Here is a 12,889-nt window from a genome sequence, read left to right as displayed (position 1 = left end):
AACTTTGTAAATGTTTGAATCTTTTCCGCAAACGTCAGAATTCTTTTCTCTAATCTTGTAAAAGCTTCAATACTTGAAGACTGTTTAACCAATCTCAATGTGGCACTTACACAACAATTCAGCCTATAACACCATGGCACTCTATGTCATCATCAACCAATCGCAACATGACAGGACACCAACCAACCAGTCACAGCATGCCACACTGTGAGGTATGATCTCACTCTTTGCAGCAGCTCACCCTCCTTTACAGTTTTCTCTTGTACACACAATTCTACAACTTTAGGCAACATCCGATAAAACAATTAAGCACATTTTTCTGCTCTTCTAAAGAAAACAAAACATAATTTTAAGATTTTTCTACACAATCTACACAAATCTCTACCAGCGGGAGATCACCTAACCAATGTAACTTCACCATTTGCACAATTGGTTCTGCCAGTGTCAATTACTACTGGTGCATGCACAAAAATTCATTAGTGCCAGATATACGACCATTTTTTGCAGTCGTAAGCGGGAAATTGGCCCGTTTGTGACCAAAAAAAGGGTTTTGGCATGTACAAGCGCTATTTTCAACTCTTGCTATTTGGAAGGGGCGTGCCTTCCTAATAGCGAGTCACAATGTTTTGTAACATTGTTTTGCGACCGCTAAACACTTGCAGTTTACCACCTACTTCAAGTAGGTGGAAAACCACTCGCAAATGGGACGGGGTCCCCAGGGGATCCCTTCCCCTTTGTGAATGTGTGCAAACATATTTTTTAAGAGCATTCATTGGTCTCAGGGACATTATCAGAGACACTGTTGTAAATTGCATTTTGTGAGGCAATTTGTGAGTTGCAAAATGTTAGGGTCGTACATCTGGTCCTTGAATCCCAAACTCAATTGTGTAGTTGACAGTACCTCCTGACCTACACCTCACATCTCTAGCAGATATAAACCACAAGAGTATTCTACTCTTTATAAATATCTCTATTTATCCTGGGATCTTAGGTTACGTCAAGCCGGAAAACCTCTTTAACTTCTTCATAATGAATACATACACATTAATGTTGTATCCAGTTGCAATATGCAACAATATCAGTAACCACAACTCATGTAATGCATAACCCTATTAATGCTCACACTTCCAATACAGTGCATGCCTTTGAAACTGCCCCCCTGTCAGTCTTCAGATTCTGGGCTTTGGGCTATGGGATTCGGGCATTACTCTACTTCAGAGTAATTTATTTACTCTTCTTCTCAGTACGTAAATCATATATCTGTTACCAAACCTGTTAAAGCAGAAACAGGGATTAAAAGATAAGATTCGCCATCAAGAGGGTTAACCTCTTTGTTACCTTTTGCAATGAATCTTTGCATTGTGGGTGAGAAGATGGTTAAAACATTTCATTAACAATAAATGAAATAACTTATCTACTGGTTTTAATCAATAATGAGAGTTGTTTAAATGTTAAAAGAGGATTATTCATTGATTTTTTAGTCCATCATCTTTATTGAAAATCACAAGTTCGAATCCGATTAATCTCAATAATCAGTAAATGAAAAAAGTACCAAATCAATAATGGTTAATCAATTTAGTAAAATATAGAATCAAAGCGTGTTCTATAATGTGATGAATCCCTGTTCTATGAATCAGGCAGAAAATTGAGTTAGTCTGAGCCCATAATGGTTTTTAATTAGTGAGAGAAAGCATAAAGGGATTGCATTTAGATCAGCTTAAATAGACCAAAATCTAAGCAAGAACTTCTCAGAAAGAGTAGTTCAAGAAACTCAGTAGAGTTTCAATGCAATAAGGTGTGGGTAAATGGGAAATCGGGCAAAGAAAATGGTGGGAATGAGTGTATGAGTGAATTTTCCCTGCTCTAGGAAGATCCACAGTTATAGACTTCACATTTCATAAAAGTGTAACTGGTTTCTTTTCTCGTCTCCTGTCAGCCAACCAGTGGTCAATGCTCCCCTGGTAACAGGATCACTCCTCGTCTTCTCACACAAATACAATAATCCTTGTGTGATAATGTTGCACTCTCAATAATATGTCAACAATTATACTTTGTAAGTAAATCAAGGGAGGGACTAGAAGCTGATTATAAGGTCCAGAACCAATGCTCCTAAATTATCATAGCTACGCAACAGGGGATGCTGTTCCTCCAGGAAAGATAGAAGAAGAGAGAGAGGGTGTGAATCTGTCAGTCAGGACTAAGGAGTTGATCGACTGGATCCAGGGATCCAAGTGATCAAAAGGAACTGCCTCACATACCCAGGTGGTTGTCATGCTTCATCATTGGGCTTCACCTCGTTGGGCCAGCACAGCAATGGCAAACAGGCTCCTTGAGGGAGCTCTTTATCGTAGATCTTCTGTTTTTTGTCGTAATGATGAGTGCAAGTGAGGATGTAAGTATAGGCTGGTGTAGTAAGGGATTTAGAATAGCCTAAGGGGTACCGGGAGCTGCTTTAATAAGGTGGCCCTCTTGACCGGAGTAAAAGTACAGGAGCTGTCACAGGAGCCAATGTACCAAGACAGCTTTAAGATAAGTGATGTAGGGTCAACATGTTTCATGCTTAAAGACCCATCAGGATCTTATGCATTTATTCAGTACCAGGTTATTGATCAGCCCTGGGCGTAGTGGGCGTAGTGGGGCTACGTGGAGCAGCGAGTAGTGTGGCAAAATCTACGCACACTCGCGTGCTCCGCGTAGCCCCACTACGCGCCACCCGCCGCCCACCCGCCCTTTGTAAACAGTGAAGCTGGCAGCGCTACGTGCACTCCGTGGGCGAAGCGGAGCACGCCGCCCACCCTTATTATTGATGCCTACCTGACACCTGATTGGGAGTGAAGGTTTGTGAAGTAAATGTGCCCAATCATAATGTATCAACTGTACCTTAAATGTCCTCTCTCCCATCTTCTATCTTTCCTGCATGAACAGCATCCCCCTTTTGTGTACCAAATATACTTTCACATGGAGTTCACTTTCTTCAGGCTGACTTTCTCACATATGTTGGATGTTATATAATTCTCTAACATCAGTTCCTAACCAGTAAACTATGTAAGAATCAAAAAATCTATTTAATAAAAGAAAGACATTTCTGCATAATCATCATGAAGAGAAAAAATAAGTAACTTAGAAAGTCAAGTCCATATTTTAAACTTCAATACTTGAAATATTCATTAACCCATTACGCGGCAAAAATGAATTACATGTAACAGGAAACTTTAGATATGTGGAAGAATTCAGCGAGTATATTTGAAACTACATAAGCAACTTATTTGTATATTAATAAAAAATATTCATAGTGTGGTCAAAAAGGAAGCCTTGAATGTGTATTTAGCATTTTCTATTCAAGGTTGTTTTTCTAACAGCATTGCTTTAGCCATTATTGAGGCCTAGTACGAGTAGCTAAACATTTTACAGTTTTGTGCATTCTAACAACGTTATTAGATCAAGCTTTGCATGTTGATTCCTGTGCATTAATTAAGAACCAGCATTCATTTCCTGTTAATTATAAATCTGTTCTTTCAAAATCATAGACATTCTTTACTTTCAATATTGCTTTAAGGTGATTGCCATGTTGCATAGAGACGAAAAATGGTGGTAATCTTGAAAGTATAGAAATTAATATAAGTATAGAACATTTCCTGTACTTTCAAGATGTCCATCACTCTGTGTCTACTTGTAACATGGCATCCAGACATTTTGAGCTTTCAATATCACTGTCATGTTGCTTTTAGATGTATCATGGCGACCATCTTAAAATTATAGAAAATATTATTTTCTATAATTCCATATTTTAAGATGGCCAGCTGCTGCTATTGGCTTTGAGAATGTTAAACAGTTTTATCTAAAGAAATTGCTTTTTGCAGGTTGATCCTCAATTTTCGCCCCACTTTCTGACTATTAGGTGCTGGTGTCATGAATCTGTGATGCAAACCAAGCTTCACTGCATGTGCTGTAACTCTTTAAAGTGTTTGTTTAATTGGCTTATACCCAATTGGCATAGCTAGCTCATTTATACATCCCTACTATATGGTGCCAGGGTTACTCAGGACCTGTTAATTAAAGTGCCCCTCATGGACTGCTTCACTTTTATTGTGCCACCACAAGTGTGACACACTCCCTTCCACTGCAGACCGGTAGAGCAGGATTAAACTGCTAATTCGACTTTGTCATTTAAAGCAATTGCAAAGCCCAATCCTTCTATTTTAATATATAATTCACCCCTAAGGCAATTCTATGGAGCCTTATGGCAGGGTCCTCTATATTCAAAAGTAGAAAATGTGTTTTTACACGCCCTGACTGTAAAAACCCCAAATTGTCGCTTGTACTGTAGAAAGGATCATAGCCCCATTGGCGAGTACAGGGTTACATGCTGGCAACTCAGAAGTGCTAACTTCTGAATGGTACTAACACATATAGCACTTCAAGGTATCAAAATAATTGCTGCATTAAACCCAACGTGATGCCCAAGTCAACTTTAATGTAACTTTTGGTCAAGTGACAACTTTAGAAAGTTGCCACTTTGTCGCCCACATGCTCCGGTGACCATTCATGGCTGAGCACATGCTGTTGTCCTTAAGATAGCCTTCTGCCTGCCTGGGAAGAGGTGTGAGCAAATATCTGGAAGGAACACAAAGGATCTTCCAAGGCAGAGTGTGTGACCTCCCGCTTGCAGATAGGCCAAAGAAGGTGTGACACCCAAAAGGTGACCTTCAAAGGTGAAGCTGTCTTCAAAGGACAAATTGTAATCACACAGAGAAGGAGCTACTCTTTTGTTTTTGCATACAGGCTGAGTGGGAAATGCCGTTGCCAAACAGTTTTTTTAAAGGGGAGGAAACACCCAGGTAGCTACACCTCAAGGTGGGCTAGTGAGTCCTTCTGGGTGGGCTAGGGACCTCCATACACCAAGAGATGGGCTCTACTATCTTGTGAGTGGGCAGAAAAGTGCATTCTGGTATAGCTAGATGCCACAATTCACAGGGAGTCATCACTAGGTGGAGGGTACCTGGTAGCCTATTGGCTAGTGGTCACAGCATCCACAGAGGGCTCAAACTGGGCATAACGGTGGCTACCCTGGCACCCGGACTCTAGATAACGTCTGTACTGAAGAGTGGACACAAGAAGGACTGCCCTGCTATTTCCTTAACCAGCAAAGAGAGACTGCACCAAAACTGGCCTGCACCTGCTGCTCCGTGGGCTATCAAAGATAGGACTGTGTCTGTGGTTTTTTTCTCGAGGGAAAGTTGTTCCTGAGCCTCAGACAGAAGAGGTGACTCCAGGAGTCTGTTCTTGATAGACCTAAAGGCCCACAAAAGCTGAAGAAGCCCATCTTGAGTTGGAAACCAGAAACGCCTGACCACTCCTGACCGCCAAAGTGCAGCCTGGGAGATCGAGACCCGACACTCAAAAGATTCTGCTGGACCTGGGAGAATTACCAGAGTGCAAAGTTGGCCACCCAAGATAGAACTTACCACCAGTTAAAGGGAATCCCTAGCTCCATTGTAACTGTAGACCAGTGACAACTGGTTTTTGGCTGGATTTCCACCAGATTTCAAGGGAACTTTAGAAAAGTTTTCCAATTTACAAAGTAAGCAAGCACAGGCCATTGCAGTGATTTATTGTGTTGGATGAAAAAACTGTGATATGTTTCCAGGTAGGGATTGAATGTTATTAAAGACAGTAATTTCCCACTAAAACCTTCTTGCACTCATAACTACCTCACATATTACATCACTCATGACATTTTCTATGACATTATTGATAACATCACTGGAACATCTGGAATAACATTATTGATAACAAGTCTGTGTATTTCAGTGGCACGAATTATAGTTATTTTAGGGCACGTGTTTTAGTCACTTGAGATAACTATAACGTGAATTTCAGTGGTTTTGTTAGTCGAAAATGATATTTTTTAACTGTTTTAACCCACATATATACATTTGTAATGGTGCTTGTAAATTTCAATTCCAGAGAAATATGTGTGTTATAGTTTGGAACTGTGACATTTTCTACAGATTTACAATAATGTTTGGGAGCAAATGTATATAGCATATAGGAATGATTTATCCTCAAACAGTCACTAAAAGTTTTATTGGATGTGCGAGCATATTATGTTGAAAAGTGATCATCAGACAGGTTGCAGGAAACATTGGTGTGAAGTTAGTTGGAAGTAGACTGAAAAATAGATTTTTATAAGAATATTAGTTGTCGAAGACTCTTCTGATGATTTTATGGTTAATTTGATCTTGACTCGTGCATATTCTACTGACATTCATAGAGTCTATAGTGTAAAGACATCACTTTTTAAATATTAAACACTGTTAAACATATAATGTTATGAATTCACTTAGAGGTAAAAAGAGTAATACTGTATATGTTAATCATATTTTACACCATGTTAGTCTAATGATATTACAGTTAAACATTAAACTTAATACTGCCACCACAAGCAAGAGAGAACACACAAAGACTCTCTCTTTCTCTCTCTCTCCATCTCTCCACCATCTAATTTACGGCGACCTCTTTTGCGTTCTTGCTTGATTTGACATATTCCCTAGTGATTATGTTTATTCCAGTAACCCAGTGTATTACTTCTGCTTAGAATCAATGCTTCTGGTCTTTCTATTCCTAAAGTCTTTTTTGCCAGCTGTGCTTCACTTTACACAATATGCATTCAAAACTACTATATCCTGCCGACGGCCATGTCTTCAACTTATTCCCGACCTTCATTTCTCCTTTGCTATGCTCTACAAAACAATTCCTTCTAAGGCATAAAGATGACTTATTGTTATACACTGGGAGTCTATACATATTAATCTGCAGTGAAGATCCACATTTTAAGAACATTCTAGTTAAATATATTGAAATATGAGTGAAACATGTATGTACTCATTAATACATAATACCAGCTCTTCATAACCTAGTCCACAGGTGAAACTTTCAATCTATTAAATCGATACCTGCAAGCTAGTAGTACTGCCCAACACATTTAGAAAATCCAAGGAGGTGAAAACTGCAGTCAATAACTATTCTTATTTTTAGTTGTGCAATTCAGTGTTTTGAATGAGCAATCTATTCCACTTGGATCTGACTACATAAATGTTCTTAACAACATAACCAATTATATCATGTTGTGGAATATTAAGTATGAACTACGAAAATGGGTCCAACGGGCATTCCCCATGTGTTCCACCATGCAGAATCACTGCTTGTAAAGACACTTTAGCAGCATTTTTTTTACAGCTAATGCAGCAAAATATATTGCCGATGTACTAATTATGGTGTCATTCCAGATTGCTTGGGGTAACCTTACCGTATCACTATGACTTGCCATTCCATGTTCAGAAGAGAACAAATAAGCTTGAGGGGTATTTTGAGGGACCAGTGCACATCTGCATGCCGACCAATTATCCTTGCCTTAGAGATCTACAGATGTTAATCGCAGGGGGCCGCACTGTATGGTGCTGAATTTTGGGGCGTTTGTGATGCTATGTCCATTGATGTAGCAGAAAGTTGTTTTTTGAGCAGCTTGAAGAAACTCCCAGTAAGTATCCCCTTTATCCTTTACGACTAGATCATGGATTAAAGAGCATTAATGATGTAGTGGGGCTGAAACCTTTGATGCATTGGCGAAGACTATAGTCAGCCCTGAACTTCTATTTCTCCTAGGTGCCTTTGAAGAAGTAATGGGGCAGTTGGGGTCCAGTAAGGTTTCCTGATTTAGGGTGGTCTGGGATAGTTGAGACAAAATGGTTTGCCAATCTCTGGTCAACACCAACTGTTCTCCAAAAAGGCACTGAAAATATCCTATTGCCAACATGTGGACTAAAATACTGCTTGTACCTCTAGGGTGGGCTCCCTCACTGCTTCTCTCTTGGAGTTTAAAATTGACTAATGCTTTGAAGCATTTTTGGCTGAGGTGTAACCCTCCCATGCCAGAACCCTGCACTTAAAGTTCCCTCTAAAGGAATCCTACCAATTTGAGCATTTACTACTGCACAGCGGTCTGGGAACTTGGAGTCTGACAAAACATACCCCTTCTTCCCGTGGTGATCAAAGTGGTTGAACATGTAATTCTCTTTTGTCCAGCCTAGTATGGTTCAAGGAAAAAGTAGTTTTTGCCACTTTGTCATAATTTGTGTCTGAGGAATTACAGCATCACCCTTAGGATACTCAGAAATAATAAAAGCCAGCCCATTTCTTTGCAGTCTCAGGGTACTTGATATCTATGTGGAGGTTAAGACAGAAACAGGTGTTCCCCTAGTGCTACTGTGTACCTAACGTTTTAACATATTTTTCCTGGTTTTACTGTAACATATTTAGTTGGGTCTTTCTTCTCTCTTTTATGTGCTCTGTATTTGTATTTGCTGTTATAGATTATGTATTTATCTATTTATCTCGCTATTTTCTGGCCTTTTAGGCTGAAATAAAGATATTGACTGACATTTCATATTGCATGTAAAGCACCATTTTTTGATAAGTATTTTAGGCAAAAGCACACAACAGTTTTGTTTACATTCAAGCTACATAAGGCATGGCCTACACAGCCGCAGCTCCCTGACAGCAGAACAAGTAACATTAACAATTTTTTTAGAGAGCTTTGTCAGTGAGAGAATTGTCCTTCACCCTCTTTATGTACCTTCACCACGACCGGGCAACACATGACCCGGTTGCCAGAAATTATCCAACGACAATGCCTTTCGGAGGTTTATTGAAGACTACATTAAACTTCCAGATTCCAGGACTTTATTGAAAACAATGTCCCAAGAGAAGTCAATAATGTATTACAAGGGTCCACTGTGTCAGTACCCTAATGCACTTCACACTACCCTCCCTCGTTTCGGAGGTGGCACCACAGTTGCAACATGAATTACAGCAGAGGGGGACGAGGGTGAGTTTGCTGCTCATCCTACTCATGCTTATTGATGCAACAGATGCCCGGGGTGTAAAGGCATGATAATGTGAGTTGTTTTGCTGTTTTCCATTTCAAAAGGAAGAACAAAAGCCCTTTTTCATGTGCCTAAAACCCTCTGTAGCACCTGATAGCTTCTTCATCTCTCCTCGGTGTTTAATGTAGATGGTAATCAGTACCACTGTCGCAGATTTTACCTTGTGACTGGTGTCTCTATACATCAATATTATTCAATGCTCAGAGGTACAGTAGTTTGGTGCACAGACGAGTACCTTAGAAGAGTATTGACATGATTTTAGTATGTAGTTAGGACGTAACTTCAGTTTTCCCAGGTATGAAAATCCTAAAGCACTGCATAACTGTATGGGCCTTTTGCATGTCAGTTGTACACTTATTTGCTGAGTGAGCCTTTCATCCCACTGAAGGGGTGTCTGCAGTTTGTTTACATGTCGACAGTATGACAACACACAACATATAAGTGATAGCATGTAGTACAATCATGGAATGGGTTGAAGGGCTCTGACAAAACTGGTTATTTATCAAATGTTTGTTTCAACAGAAAGTTTTTTAATATCGCTAAGATAATTATTCTGCTGAGAGCTCACCAGCAAGCCTACCCAGTACAAAGCCCCAAGCATGCTTAGTTTCCGTGGGGGCTCCTCCGTTAGACTGGAGGCGCGTCGCCCCACTTAAATGTCACTGAAAGCCCCAAAGATTTTTTATCATCTCATCCTGAACTGAGTGTCAGGACAGGGCAGGGCCTGCTGAGTGGTGGCAGGGAGGAGTGGTGGGCAGAGGGCTGCCTCTGCACTGTTTAAAGTGTGTATGTCCCTTCGGCAGGCTGTCTTGCAACAGCCAGCCACACATGTTCAATTTAAACCTCTCAATCCAGCTGCCTTAAGACAGCTGTGTTGAAAGCAAGTGCACGCTTCCAGTGCACTGGGGAGCACCGAGAGAGGCCACTCTCTCAAATCTAGGCTCTCCTCTCATGCTGGTTAACATCAAGTGAGCAGCATCAGGATTGGTCAAGAGAGGTTGTTCATGCAACGAAAGAAGAGGTCCGAGGTGCAGATTATGGAGGACATGTTAGGTAACGGTTTATTTTTTCACTTTTAAATTTTATTTGCACATGCGCCTTCCCCTCTCTCCTTATATTGCAGCTGCCAATTCGTAGTGCTCTTCCTTGTGAGAGGTTTTCTGAAACATCTTCAGAATAGCAGGTGGGTTTGCGATCAAGCAGATTTCTGTACAAGCCAGTTAGAGAGTATCCAGTGTATACAGGGTTGTGGAAGTTGTAAAGAACCTTGAATTTAATTTTTGATTATTACAGGAGCATTTGGTGGGATTCCTAAGCTCTTGCTAGCTCTTTCCACAATCTTTGTATTTTCAGTATCCAAGATGTGCATGTATATGTTATAATAGCCCATTCTCAATAGAATTAATGCTAATATTCAGTAGTATGAGTACTTTCCTTAACATGCCTAGTTGTAGGTTCTACCTGATCACCATGCTAACTTGGTGAATAAAGATGAGCTATTTTGTATATGCTATAACCACATTCACAGCCTTATTCACCAGAAAGAGGTAATTGTTATTGATGCTACTGTTTCCTGCACAATATCGCCTCAGTCCTAACATCATTATGGCAAAAAGTAATTTTTTTTCACCCATTACATTATGCAAGAGTTTTAGATATGCAGAGATGTTGCTGAGACCTCCCCTTGCCTGCTTCACTCTGGGATGCATTCAGATGTCAGCTGCCTATGTTTGGATCTGTAATCATTGTGAACTTTTGACCTGGACTTGAAAGCAACAGCATAAGTGAATGTGTTAAAAGGGCTGGAGAAAATTCTGGAAGCCAGGCTTTGGTCCTAGAGGAAGCAATCTATGCATTGCATTTCTCTTCCAGTTACCCTAGCCACTTCTCATAGGTGAAGATGGTTTTTACATTGTATACTTAAAACAGATTAGGGAGGTGGGCTTCTCATTGTCCATAACAGTGAGTTTTTCTCATATGCCCTTTGGAAATAATTGTGTTACTCATGCCATCTCCTGAAGTATATGACCAATTGCCATAATAACATTTAGGGTCTTCACATATTTTTGCAGTTGTTAGGTCATATTCCTCTTAAGGGTCATAGTGGACAGACTTTAGTTAGATATTAGGTGACTTCTGTCTTTATTCAAAAACCGTGTGGTTACAGCATGATTTACATGGTCCAGGATTCTAACCCTTACTGGGTATACACTCTTAAGGACATCAACATTTTATTGAAATACAATCTATTGTCCCACAGTTGCTCCTAGAAAATGGCCTTCTCAGCAGATTATCATTATTTATAACTACCTTCAGACGTTTAGTTTTCCAGTTGTCAAAGTGCCACCACATTTGATATAGTCAAAATAATTTTGTCAAACATAAATCTGAGCTGGTCTAGCCTGCAACCATCTTCCATAGAAACAAGTGTGTAAAGCAATTATGAGATCAATTTGAGTCTCCAATGTCAATATCTTTTAAGCAGTTTCATCCCGATATTGTTCCATGATCCAGATGTGAATCAACCATGACAGAGAAATACTTCAGGTCACAAATGGTTAGGTATTTGGAGAAACGTTTATCCAAAGCATGACCCGCTTTATTTGTAAGGACAGTAATATGTTGATAATGCTGTTGTTGCTCCATTTTCTTATTCAACTCTGCTCCATGTTTCCTTTCCCTGTCATCAACCCACAAGAAGCGATCCCCTGTGGTGAGTATTGTCTATGTTACCTTTACATGGTGGTGGCTTAATTATGTTACATGTATTTGTAAGGAGCTATATCACCCATGAGGGTATCCTGATGATATCCTGGGGCTGATCCGGTCTGTGTGCCTAGCCCTGCGATGGTAAGGTGGTTAATTGGGTGCCGCTCGAGGATTGTTGCCTGGCCACGGGACTCTGGGATTTGCTTTCGCCATCTGGACACCATCACTGCGAAGGACGCCCTGTTGCCTGCCCACAGCTGCCGTAGGGGAGAGTTTGCCATCTGCCATCAACGCACCTGGGACTGCGAGGACCAGGGAGCTGTGCGCGCTGCACATTGCCTGCACCTGGTCCTCTTCCCAACTCCTCCCCTATCTCCGCCCCCTATCTTCGTCCTCATTTCCACACCATTGCCCTCACGCGATAGCGGGACGCGTGCGGGACGATAGCCGGGGCGAAGACCGGGCAAAGAGCGGGCCGTTTGAGGCCGTTCGAGACAGTAAGAGACAGGACTGGACATCCCTCTGGGTGAGTGCTTTTCCCTAAAGGCCATAAGTAATGGCCATTGGTCTGTAGATCGGGCACGCTGCAACCAGTGCGAGATTGGATTGGACCCCCCTTTATCGCCTCACTGCAGATAAAAGATTTATTAGGGGATAGGTCTGAGTTCTGTTTATTATATTACTTCTGACACAAACAGGTGGCCATGGCTGCAAGGGAAACTAGGAGCACCGCTGCAAGGTCTGGAGCTCAAACACTTTCCACTTTGGGGACTATGGACAATTTCATTATAAGGGCTAATTCTGTACTGGACAAAGAAATTACCTCGTTAGAGAGGAGACTTTCACTGGGTCTAGTTGCATCGAAACGCTCCTCCCTGGGGGCTATTGCTAGGGCTATATCACCTATTCAGCAGGGCCCTTCGGCGAATTCCAGTGATTTGAGCTTAACACCTCCATTACTGGGGTTAGTTGGTGATGCCGAACCCCTAACTAATATTGTTATCCCCGATACACAAGGTGATTCCCAAAGCCGCCCTCTTGTCCCCTTTACCCAACCTCCGCAAGGCTCTGTACCTAGGAATAAGACCCCAGAGTTAGGTCAACGTGAAGGAGCATTCAAGAAAAGGAAACAATGCTCAGGGGGTTTGAGGGGGGAAAAACCCAAAAAATCTAAAATTCCAAAGCATGATAAACTCCAACTCCCACGGAATATGAGCAAGGGACAAGGGAGGAAC

Source organism: Triturus cristatus, chromosome 2_2, assembly GCF_964204655.1.
Source record: "Triturus cristatus chromosome 2_2, aTriCri1.1, whole genome shotgun sequence".
NCBI lineage: Eukaryota > Metazoa > Chordata > Amphibia > Caudata > Salamandridae > Triturus > Triturus cristatus.
Note: the sequence above shows the minus strand (reverse complement) of the source record.